At 37.3% G+C, this 12,780-nt stretch overlaps 1 pseudogene; it reads right to left on the minus strand.

Moving 5' to 3' along the window:
- Positions 1 to 341: 341 nt before the first annotated feature.
- Positions 342 to 460, minus strand: LOC126507784 (uncharacterized; annotated as a pseudogene).
- Positions 461 to 12,780: the final 12,320 nt, after the last annotated feature.

A 12,780-nucleotide genomic window follows, 5' to 3' on the forward strand; every position in this document is an offset into this window, starting at 1 on the left:
ATTTCTCTAGATAAGCCTTTAAATATTATATTGAACATATATTGAGACAATGGAAAACATTGTATTGTTCCTAAATGTAGCAGAAATGCTTTGTATCTTTCTCCATTTGATTTCATGTTGACTATGGACTTCTGCAAAAACCTGTCCATGTAAACCTAATATCTCTAGGATTTTTAACATGAAGAGGTGTTGGGATTTTGTCAAAGGTCCCTTGATGCATACAATGAAATGATCATGTAGTTTTTTTTTCTTTCAGTTTGTTTAAGCACTTATTGATTTATGTATGTCAAATCACCCTGAATTTAGAGGATGAAGCCTATTTGTTCATGGTATATGAACTTACAAACAAGAGTTAGATGCCATATAGTAAGGATCAAGGCCTAAATGGTACATTGCTAGGATACAAGAACCTTTTTCTACCTTGTCAAGGGGAATGTTATCCTTTTCTCTAAAACAACAAGGTTCTGATCTCTTAGACACATCTACTTCTTTTGTCCTAGTTTGATTGTCACACAGTCTCTTAGCCCACACATCACAGTAAGAACTTATATCCCTGTTCCTGTGGTAAAATCGCATAAACCAGGATATAATGTTCCTCTGAATATTATTCTCTTTAATTTGCAATAAAATACTCTGGTAAGCTATGGTTCCAGCCTATAAAACCTTCTTTTAGTCCAATATACCAAATGTTTACACATTAATGCCAGAAAACAATCCAAGTCATGCAAATCACATGCTTAGATCTATCATAGCAATGACCTCAACTCCTTATCATCAATTTTTGTCCTAGTTTCATTCTTTTTCTGTGACAAAATTCTCTGACAAGAAGAAAGTTAGGGTAAAAGATTATTTTACTTCCTTGATTCATGTTACAGCCCATCATTTTGAGAAAGTCAAACAGTAACTCATAAAAGCTGGCTATATCACAGCCACCAGAGCTGAGAATACAAATAAATAAATGCACAGATGCTTACTTACTTGATTCCTTTACTGATTTCCATCTCCATTCTTACACATTTCAGAAACCTATCTTAGGGAATGGTGTCACCCACAATGGGCTGTGTTTTCCCACACCAATTTTATGGAAATATGCTATTGATATGCCCATAAGCCAACTTCATGGAGACAACTCCCCAATTTCAACTCTATCCACAGCTTGTTCTGCATATGTCTAGTTGACAATTCATGCTAAGTATCATTACTTTATTGAAGGAGTTAGGTACTCTGTGTTCTTCTTTGGGCTAGCATTAAAGGTGATTAGTGAAATAAATTGCAAGTAGACTTGGGATTTGGAGGTACATCATGGAAAAAAACCTCCCTTTAAAGGATCTAAAATATAATTAATAATCATAGTTTTAGTTATTCATAATTCAAGGATAGAATCAGCAGTATTTTTCTCCATATTTATTTAAATAATGTCTTTTGTTGAGTTCTAAACCATCCTTCTATTATCTAAATAAAAGCACCCATTCAATACAGTGATTGTAAAGTGTATGTGACTTCTTATAGCTCTATCTGAAGATTTTTCCTCCAGACATAACTTCAGGCAGCTGATCTAAATTACACCTCTCAACATAAAAATGTATGATCTTATAAAGAACAAATCTTTGACACAAAGCATACACATTATGACAGGCAAAAGTTCTAAACTATTTTCCTAAACCCTGTGAAAAATCAATTTCCCAGAATGTCTATTTAAAACCGGAGGATAAAGCCAGGCGGTGGTGGTGCACGCTTTTAATCCAGCACTCGGGAGGCAGAGGCAGGCGGATCTCTGTGAGTTTGAGGCCAGCCTGGTCTACAAGAGCTAGTTTTAGGACAAGCACCAAAGCTACAGAGAAACCCTGTCTCGAAAAACCAAAAAAAAAAAAAAAAAAAAAAAAAAAAAGGAGGATATGTATATCAGTTGTTTGTTACCATAGTACAAAGTCACTGTTCAATCTATCAACAGGCAACAGGTGACCCCTTTGTTTCCCCCAACTCCAAACTACAAGCGATTACACATAGAATCTTCTTTTTAATTTCGTTTAGATGGCAAAAAGTGGTGAATCATTCATTACTAACAGTAACCCAATATTTTAATGACATTATTGTTTTATTATAAGGCAATGGAAGTTGGCAAATTTAACTAGAAGACTCTCCTCTTAAGATTTATGAGGGATGGAAAAAATGAGGCAGAAAGAGTTTAAGAGGCAGAGGGAATAAAGAACACCCTGAAGACAAAGCCCTGCAAATAGACATGATCAAAGTCCATATGAACTCACAGAGACTGAAGCAGCATGTACAGGTTCTGCATGGGTCTGCACCAGGTCCTCTGCACATCCACTTCAAGTTCAATGTTTTTATGGAACTCTTCAGTGTGTGAACTAATGTTTCTCTTTTGTGCCTTTTCTTTTTCTTTTTGTTTGTTTGTTTGTTTGTTTTGGTTTTTTGTTTGTTTGTTTGTTTTGTTTTGTTTTTTGAGACAGGGTTTCTCTGTAGCTTTGGAGCCTGTCCTGGAACTAGCTCTTGTAGACCAGGCTGGCCTCAAACTCCCAGAGATCCGCCTGCCTCTGCCTCCTGAGTGCTGGGATTAAAGGAGTGCACCACCATCGCCCGGCTCTTGTGCCTTTCCTTGGGTTCCTTTACTTCTCTTTTTTTTTGTATTGTCCAATTCTGAAATGATAGTTTTGTCTTTATCTTATTTTGTTTTTTTTTATAAGTTATCATTATCCATATAAAATACATTTTCTTTTCTTAAGGAGTATATCAGAGTGGAAGAGGATTTGGGGAGAAAATGGGAGGAGCAGGAGAAGAAATGGTAATCAGGATATATTGTGTGAGAAGAGAATCTATTTTCAGTATATGGAGAAAAATCTTCTGATGACTACTGGAAAATGAAATGGGAAAATATATATCCGAAATAATGTTTTTATGGTGTGAAAGAGTTAGGAAACACCCAAATGAAAACGAATGGCCAGAGTCTTATTTGACAATTTTCTAGGGTGAAAATCTTCTTTTGGATCAGGAGCTTCAATTCAGAAGCTATTTGGACATTTTATAAATTTTAGTTTTTGGAGATGGGAGCACTGAGGTTAAAAGATACTTTACTGGTCAGTTGTCTTTCACATTACATCAACATAGTGCACAATGAAAAAGGCTAAAGTCAACTTTTGACACAGATAATTATGTAAAGGAAAATATCATTAGTGTATGTGAGGTACCCAAACACTTAGAAAAATAAACAAATAAACCTGGGGCCTGAATCATGAGGATTTAGACTTGTCACTTGCTTCCCTGTTAGCATTAAACTTCAGTTAGAAATTTGGCATGACACGTGAGAATAGTTATGATCCAGATTTGGATTACTCCAGAGCTCACCCCAAGGATAAGATTTGAGTTCAAGTCATTGATTTGAGATGTGATTATGCAAGTTACCATTAGGAAACAGGAGACGCAAAACAGAGATGCGAGGGAAGAAATGGAGGCGCACTGAGAACAGAGCATTCACTCTGAAAGAGTAGAACGCATTCTCAGGAGCAGCTGGAGGTTCTGGAGATGCAGGAAAGCCTCAGATTTTCCTATCTAAGAGCAGAAGAAATTGAGTAACGAGGCCATTTTCATGCCTTTGGCACAGTGGAGAATTATTAGAATGCATGGTAGGCAGAATGATGCTGGGGTTGAGATTTTCACTTTCGCTTGCACTTCATCCCCTTCCAATCACTCACAGCAGTTGACCTGATTTTATATATATATATATATGCTCTTTTTCTAGTTTTAAATTTTCATCTGTTTCAGTTTGTTTTTGATTCCACATTTCATGATTGGTGATATTTGTCTGCCTCTTTAAGTCATTGTTACATTTTTGTGAATACCAAGCATTTTGATTTTTACCTTGTTGAGTGGCACTTCAATTCCTGTTTGTATTCTTTCTCTTTCATCTGTGGCACAGTTAGTTACTTGGAAACAGTTTGATCTTGGTGGTAAGGGAGCACATGTTAGAAAGGACTGAGGCAAACCTGTTTATTCTAGGTTTATATTTCCCCCTCTATGAAGACAAAAGCATCCTTGTGCTATACCCAGTGAACGTCCCATGAGCCATCCGGTTTCTGGTTTGGCTGGTAGAATGAATACACATCTAGGTCCTATGTGAGTGCCAAGTACCCAGGCATCTAATCCTCTTTAGTGGTCGTGTTCCCAGTCTGGCATAATCTTCTCACAAGCAAAAACTAATCAGTATTCAATGAATATTCAAGTGGCAAGCTCCAAAATTCCCAGATTTCTCTTTGTTTCAATTTATGTGTTATGGTTTGATCCTCATTTGTCAACTGTCAAAAATTCTTTACCCACTGATGGACGATTTACATAACAAATGGCTTAGGCATTGTATGGTTGGAAAACAGCAGTATTTTTTTTAATATTCTGTGATATTTAAAGCACAGAAAGTATCATTATTGTTCTTAAAACTTTACAGCAACCAGCTGTACCTGGTTCCCTCACCTACACACTGTCACCCTCATACATCACCTTAACAAATTAAGACACTCTGTTCCAGCCTTAAATGTTCATTTCAAGTTTGCATGACAAATCAATATTCCGGAAAACTGTCATTTGCTTTCAATCTAGTAACACAAGTTTTGAAAGAGACCGCTGGGCACCTACACTTATTTCAGGAATGGTATAAATTAGATTAGATCAGGAACAGTAGTATTAACATTTCTGCTGTTGTTTTCACCCTCGAATGTAATCAGGCTTCTTTGTAGCAAGTGACAACCTGGATGTATGAAGTGTACAGTTACAAGGAGATTTTGTTTTGTTTTATTTTAACCACATATTTAACGATGGTATCCTGGCAGGATTAATGTTTGTCTACAAGAATAAAAATCCACCAAATCCTGTCATCAAATATCCCTTTTATAGCCAAAGTATTTTTAGGGTGGTGGTTGTGGATTTTCTTGAGACAGGTTCTCTCTAGGCAACCGTAAATGTCCTTGAATTCAAATTCACAGAGATTACCTCCAAAATTAAAGGTGTGTGTCACCCTACCTGGCCTATCTAGCCAAATTTTTATGTATCAAATAATACATAGGATGTGATAGTGTGGAAATGGAATTTCACACATAATCTTCTTGTCTTTTGTAGCTACCCCATGAATACAGGGCATTGATGAGACTCGGACTTGAAGAAAGCAAATACTCTTTTGAGGGAAGCCATTAAACGTTTTCCTGTGGATAACAAAACCAAAACAAAAGCAAAACAGAAAAATAAATGGAAGGAAAAGAGGAAGTCAGGGAGGGAGGGATGGACAGGCAGATGGATGGAGGAGGGGAGGAAGGAATTAGGCAAAAGGAAGGAAGAGAGGAAAGAAGGAAGGAAGACGGAAGGATGGAAGGAAGGAAGGAAGGAAGGAGGGAGGGAAGGAGGGAGGGAGGGAGGAAGGAAGGAAGGAAGGAAGGAAGGAAGGAAGGAAGGAAGGAAGGAAGGAAGATAGGCAGAAGAAAGCAAGAAAGAGAGAGAAGTATTTTGAGTTTAAATTTTGGAACCAGTTTTATCTCAATAGTAACATCTAAAATTGTCCACAGGCAATGACTGCTGAGATAAAGGGAGGACTCTGTAGTGTTTAATAGTTATAAGAAGTAAATAAAGATGATGTATTTAAAAGAATATTCTGAGCAAAATTATGATTCACAAAACTTCGTACTTCTTAGACACATGAACATTCTGACTTAACCAATTCTTTATCTTTCTTGCAATCTGCTCTTTGAAATCTCTCATTTGCTTTTACATAGAAACAACCACAATATATGCATACAGACTTAAGAATGAAAAGTGGACCACAGTGATATTTTAGCTATGACATAGAGCTCTCTCAACATTTCCAATGTCACAAAAGTTTTTAAATGTTTATTCTTTCAATTTNACATGTTTTAATTGAATCCACCATTCATTCCCTCCAACCTAATTCCTCTTCTATTCTCCCTACCATAACCTCGATTCTCTTATAACTTCATGTGAGCAGTCTCTCTCTCTCTCTCTCTCTCTCTCTCTCTCTCTCTCTCTCTCTCTCACACACACACACACACACACACACACACACATACACACACACACACTGGATTGATTTAGCACTGAATACATGCCTAAATTTTTATGATATGTGACCATCTACTTGTTCATGGGTACCATCTCAGGGCCCAAATCCTCGAAGAAAACTAATTTTCCCTCTCCAGGCAGCCATCTCCCTCTACAAATTGCCAGTAATACCTCAGATAGTAGTTAAACTTCACCAACACCCCCACCATCCATGCAAAGATTTTAGTCCAAGACTTATGTTTGCATCTCAACACTGAAGAGTTCACCAATGCAATAGCACTTTTGTGTTTGTAGAGTACTGTTTGGCTATAGACACCTACCTCTGGCTTTTATATTCTTTCTGTTCATCTTCTGCAATGATCCCTGAACATTGTGAGAAGGGAGTATAACATAGATGTCACATTTAGAGGTACATACTCCAGTCTCTTATCTCTACCTATGCATTGATTGTGGGTCTCTGAATTAATTGGCAACTACTAAAATAGGAAACTGTTTTTGTCAATAAGTTTTCCCCTACCCACTAGTTTGACTACAGTTCATGGCTGCTGTGGCACCATGGTGGCAGAACTGAGCACTTGCCACCTAGACTGTTAGCCTACCAAGTCACAATATACAAAAATAGCTTCCTGACCCTGGCTTCAGCAAGACACAAGTGGGGTGCATTATCAAAGCAAAACCCTAAGAGCTGCATAGTCCAGATGTAAAACCTTAAAGAACTGTTAAGGAAGCTTGGCATTGTGAAGAAAACAGAGGTCTTGCTGGATCATTACCTCTGCATGCTGCCTTTTTTATTTGGTTGATAAATATATAGAGACAGCTGCAAAAAAAGCATATTTAGCAGAAGGTAGTGGTTTGGCTGTGGCTTGGAGAGTACTTTGTGTCTACCCTTATTGACCTCTCCCACCTGGAAGCAAGCTTGAATATCAGCTCTGCTTCTCCATTTCCTCCTGCTTTATTTACTCCAGGGAAAGGATTTCAATCAGAAAGTTGCTTTTACCTGAGGCTGGAGAAAAAGACACTCAAACTAATGGCATCCTGCCTGTAAATTCCACAAGCTCCCTCTATATGCATTTTTTTTTTAGTCTTCCTTGTTAGGTAGGCATCAGTAACCATGTATCTGAGAGATTCAGACAAATAGAAAAACTGACTTTTTATAGCATTGTTCGTGATGTGTTTCTATCCAGCTGTGTTCTCAGCAGCACTGCTGCCGATTTCTCTAAATCTACCCTTTTCAAACAAAGTAGGAAATGGCAAAATAAGAAAAAAAATGTATTCTAGTGCATCCATTCATCTAATTATCTCATTCTGTAGCAGGTAGAGTTGGTACCTGTAGTTTCTGTCGGAATATGCCACATTTCTTTAACCCACCAAGCAGGAGATGCAATATGACTTTGAAAAGTACTCCGGTGTCTTGAAAGGATACGAGCTGAATGTGAAAGCTTACCGTTGATAATAATAATACTAGCAAACTTTCATTGACTGCCTACAGGCACCAAAAAGGGTCCCAAGAATTAGTTCACTAAATCCTTAAAAAGAAAGTTTGAAGCTAGATTCTATTATTATCCATCATTAATAACAGATGAATCCGAGGCATTGTGTAGGTAGTTATTAAATAACTAAGGGCAATATTACCATCCTAGCTTGTTATCTGGGAATTAGGTTATAGCTCAGACAGAACAAAGCCTTGCATGTTTGAGGTCCTGGGCTGCATCTCTAAGATTAGAAGAAATAAAAACAAAAATAAACAGGGAATATCTGCCGCTTCTTATTTACTTATTTAGGACGGTATTCTTTGATCCTGACAATTGAGAACAGGCTTTCACCTCAGTACTGTATAGTCCACAGGCTACTGTTAATTTGTGGGGAGTATTTTATTATCGGGTGGCAAGAACAGACATTGCTGCACGAGTGTGGACATTGTATAGATATTTGCCAAAGTAATTCATGTTCTGTTGAATTTAATAATAGAAACCTGAGCTCATGTTTTATATTTCATTCTTTCACATTTAACATCAGAGGAAATTAATTTTTAGTATGTTTTTATCAAAATCTTTGTAGTATTTTGGAAATTTAAGGAAAAGAAAAAAATGGACTCCTTATGACATGTAACTATAGAAACACTGTCCATGCTTTATATAAGCCCAAGGGAGGTCTCTAACCTTTCTGAATGGAGATGGAGGAGGAGTGGTTGGGGAGGGAAATAAAGGGGAAATGAGGTGGGTACAGGAGGAGCGGAGTGGGGAAATGGTTGGTTGTTGAAATATGAGCGGTGGCGGGGCTGCGTCCCCAACACCCCGGCCGCTTGGCTAGCTCATGCCCGAAATAACAACACACAAACTGTATTCATTTAAGAACTGCTTGGCCCATGAACTCTAACCCTTACAGGCTAATTCTCGCACCTGGACTAGCCCATTTCTAATGATGTATGTAAGCACCCCAAGGTGCGCTTACCGGGAAGATTCTAGCCTACATCCATCCGGGATTGGAGGAGCTTCATTTCATGCATCTGCCTGGGAGAGCTGAGCATGGCGTCTCTGCTCCAGCAGAGCTGTCGGGTCTCTCCGGGAGCAGAGCAGAGTCTGACCTCACTTCCTCTTCCGCCCAGAATTCTATTCTGTTTACTCCTCCCATCTATGTTCTAAGCTGAGGCCAAGCAGTTGGTTTATTATAACTTAACCAATGAAATCAACAGATTGATATATGACACTCCCACATCAGTTGGTATGCAAAATAAATGAAAAAATGTTTTTTAAGTAAAAAATTATAGAAATACTGTTCTAGAAGCAGAACATGAGGGACATGTTTCCTTGTGCCTGTGGGCTCCTAGCATCATGTAAAAAGACATGACTTGAAGAGGGTTAACCAGGGACTCTCCAAATTACTGGTTCTAGGGCAGTATATGCCAGGTGTTGCAATCCTAGGGCTGTATTGACTGTAAACATTCACCCCAGGTAGGATGACATTTTCTTAGGTTGAAAGATCAGTAGTTTCTGTCTACCCAGTACTCAACAAAGGAACTGACACCAACAGGCAAAACATTAATACTTGAGAAACAATTAATCAAATATGAAGACAATGATGAAGATGATGATGACAATGATTAGTTTGATAGTAGAGACAATGTAGGTGATATTGTTGATCAATGATGATGATGATGATTTCAACAATGATGGTGATAGTGATGGCTACTGTGGTGCAATAGTCTTGCTGCTGCTAATTTCTATCACTTATTTCACTTTGCTAAGCTAAATATTTCATGTCTCTAAGGTTCACCAGTATAAGTGTTACACTTAATACTATGAAGTAAAAATATCATTTGATTTTTATGTATATGAGTGTTTTGCCAGCACATATATTTGTATACCACATGTGCAGTATTGGAAGAGGTCAGAGGAATGTATCATATCCTCAGAAAATAAAGTTACAGAGGTTGTAAGATGCCTTATAGGTTCTAGAACAGGTGGTAAGCTGAGGAAGCCCTGAGTGAATGTGTAAAGTACAGATATAATCTTGAGTGAATGTATATTGTTGACATGAACAAAATCACTTCTTCGGAAAACCTTTTTTCCAGGGTGAGGCTCAGAGGGATGGTAAAGGTTTCCTATCATCTGGAATGCTAATATTTATTTCACAGTGGGTACAAAACCAACCACGGAATCCAACCTGAGATTACTAGCCTACAGAGACCACCTACCAAGACTAGCCTACTATCTCCCCTGTGCTGAACTTAATAAAAGTGCTTGACTTTCCATGTTGTTGCTACGCAGTTGATGCTATTCCCTTAGAGTGCACACTAGCTACATAACCCCAGCTTTTCTGTACATTGTCAATGTATCTGTCCTTCCTTGATTACCTTGTCATGTTTCTAGTGCCATGCCATGTGGTGTGCCATAGCAAGAATTTAACCCTGGTCCTCTGCAAGAGCAGCAGAAGCAGTGAACATGCTCTTAACCATTGAGCCATCTCTCTCTAACCCTCCAAGAGAATCATTTAAAAGTTTTTGAGAGAAAATATTCTTCAAATGATAGGTCAAGGTCATTATTGATAGAAATGTGCTTCTATTTTTTTTCTTTTTTCTTTGTTTGAAGCAGAGGTTCTCGAGGTAGTCCTGGCTGTCCTAGAACTCATTCTGTAGATCAGGCTGGCCTCTAATAGAGATATGCCTGTCTCTGCTTCCAGAGTTTTGGGATTAAAGGCATTCACCACGACACTTGGCGTACTTCTGATTTTTTTTAATGATTAAAAGAGCTACTGGCCATAGAAAGAAACATCATGATACATGTGGGAGAAAGTTTACAACCAAAAAACTTAAAGATTTAATACAACTTCAGATACTCCCTGATAAAACACATGACGAGTCAGTACTATGAATTAGTAAAACTAAGGGAGTGGACATCTAAATTAAAAGGTTTGTCTCACCTAGAAGCACTCATATTAATATATAAACAACAACAACAACAATATTTTATACACTATGCTATTGGAAACAAACACTTTTATTGATTTGACTTTTGCTAATCTTAAGTAATCAATTCAGACTGTGCCTCATTTGCCTTCATTCCATCTTTTACATCAACCTGTATTATTTGTCTGTAGAAAATGCATTTCTACCAAGTATGTTTATTCATACTATTTTGTCATACTTCCCTGTTGGATATGACAATTGCAAATACATCTGACACATAATTACTATGTTAATTGCTTTGTTGTATAACATGCTACTAATTCCTACCAGCTTGTGATCAGAGGGATAAAACACACTATATATTATCATGATTTTCATCATCATCATCATCATCACCTTCATCATGTGCTGAGGGGATAATTCCTCTGCTGGTTTTATGGGGACTTGGAGAAGTAGATTCCCTTAAGTGTGGAATCAGCTGAGCTGGAAGGCCTAAGATAATCTCATTCAAATGGGCACAGCTGACAGGATACTTTGTTTCTTCTGTATTGTCCAGTCACCTTCTATTGAATTAGGCTTTCTTTTTTTATAGGACATTCTTCATACAATTTACCAAGTGGGCAATAAAACGATGCATGAGGTCCTTGAATCCAAACCTTCCAAGAAGCACATTGTCATGCCTGCTCCCTATACTGATCAAAACAAGCGATTTCACTAATCAGAAAGAAGAAGTGGTAACACTGGCTGCCCTCAATGAAAGGAGGCCTAATTATTGTGGTGATGAGTTCTAATCAACCACATCTAAGTCCCTAAGGACCCATGATATGAATAAATAGATGATGTGATTAAAGTCAGAGCTTGGGGGGGGGAACAAAACATATTCTTCAGTTTATAAGCAAGATTTTTGCCATGTGGACTCTTGAATATAAAATGCTATGAGTAGCACGAAGTTTTAGGAAGATTAATCTGCCCAAAGCTACAAGCAGAAATAAAGTTGGCAAGAAATAGATGTAGGAAAGACATTTAAAGCCTGCCTTGATAAACCAAAAGTAATGAAGTGAGGAGTGGAAATCTTCATCATAAATTCTACTCCTGCTTCCCATTTACTTATTTGGGTGTGTAGCAATGCAGACTGGGAATGCATTTCTAAGTGATTGTTTGCCTCAGGTCAGATGCACGGAACCTTTGACTGTGTGGTGGGAGAATAAATAAAATGTACTTAGAAAAAATTTTGATAGCATACCTGAGTGACTCTAGACAGTGGTCCACCTATTTATACATTTTCTTCAATTTATTTGCAGTTCAAGGTAGTTAAAAAAATTCAAGAGAAAGTGTAGAATACATATTTTTTAAACCCCCACGTATATTATACTTAAGAGATTGTGTTCTGTGTAATAAACTAAACTTAAAGCCCCTTGGCTATTTACTTAGAAGTGGCTGATGCAAAATAAATAGAAATATCAACACATAATAACATTTCAATTTTCCCTAGAGAGATCCAAGTTTATTGTTTCATTTTGTTGCTAAAAACAACAACAAAAATCTCATATATCTCAAGGTGTTTTCTCTGGGTGACTTACCAGTTTTTCTGCTATTCAAAGATGGACTTGAAAACACCCCATTTTAAGATATGCTTCCATCATTTCCTTTCCTAGAAACCAATAGATTATTCAAGCTTCACAATAACCAAGTCATAAATGTATCTAGAAAGTGCTGACACTTATGCTCCACACTGAGAATGAAGAAGCGATGGAAATATATATTAGCATGCAGAAATTGAAAGTGTAAGTTAATTTAAAAAAATATTCCCAATGTGAATTTCCAATAATTAAAAATTCAATTGTAGTGCCCTGAGAAACAGCACAGAAAGTAAAATATATAATAAATTAATAGTTGTTTAAGCTTAAATTACATCAACTTTTTTCTAAAGCAAGGCACTTGAATTTGTTGGTACATGTACAAATAACCTATCATTTGCTTATTATACACAATGTACTTAGTTTTCTACTCTTTTGAGGAAACATTTCTGTTCTAAGAAGATCTTGACCTTCTGGGTGGGGCTGAAATAGCTCAGTTGGGAAAGAATTTAACTAAAGAAGATCTTGACCCTCTATTATAAAAATAGGAATTCAGGATCGATTTCCTATCCTTTCTAGATTTCCATCTACCATCTATCATCTATCCTACTATATCTGGGTAAATGGGGGTTCTTTTGTGTTTCTCTTTTATAAAACATGGGTCTCTGTCTTTTTAAGTGTAATCCATCATAGTTTTACAATAAAGCATCTAGAAAGATTCCAGTG

The sequence above is a fragment of the Alexandromys fortis genome, unplaced genomic scaffold (genome assembly GCF_014885135.2).
Source record: "Alexandromys fortis isolate MF-2015 unplaced genomic scaffold, M_Fortis_MF-2015_v1.1 scaffold_47, whole genome shotgun sequence".
In the NCBI taxonomy this organism is placed as follows: Eukaryota; Metazoa; Chordata; class Mammalia; order Rodentia; family Cricetidae; genus Alexandromys; species Alexandromys fortis.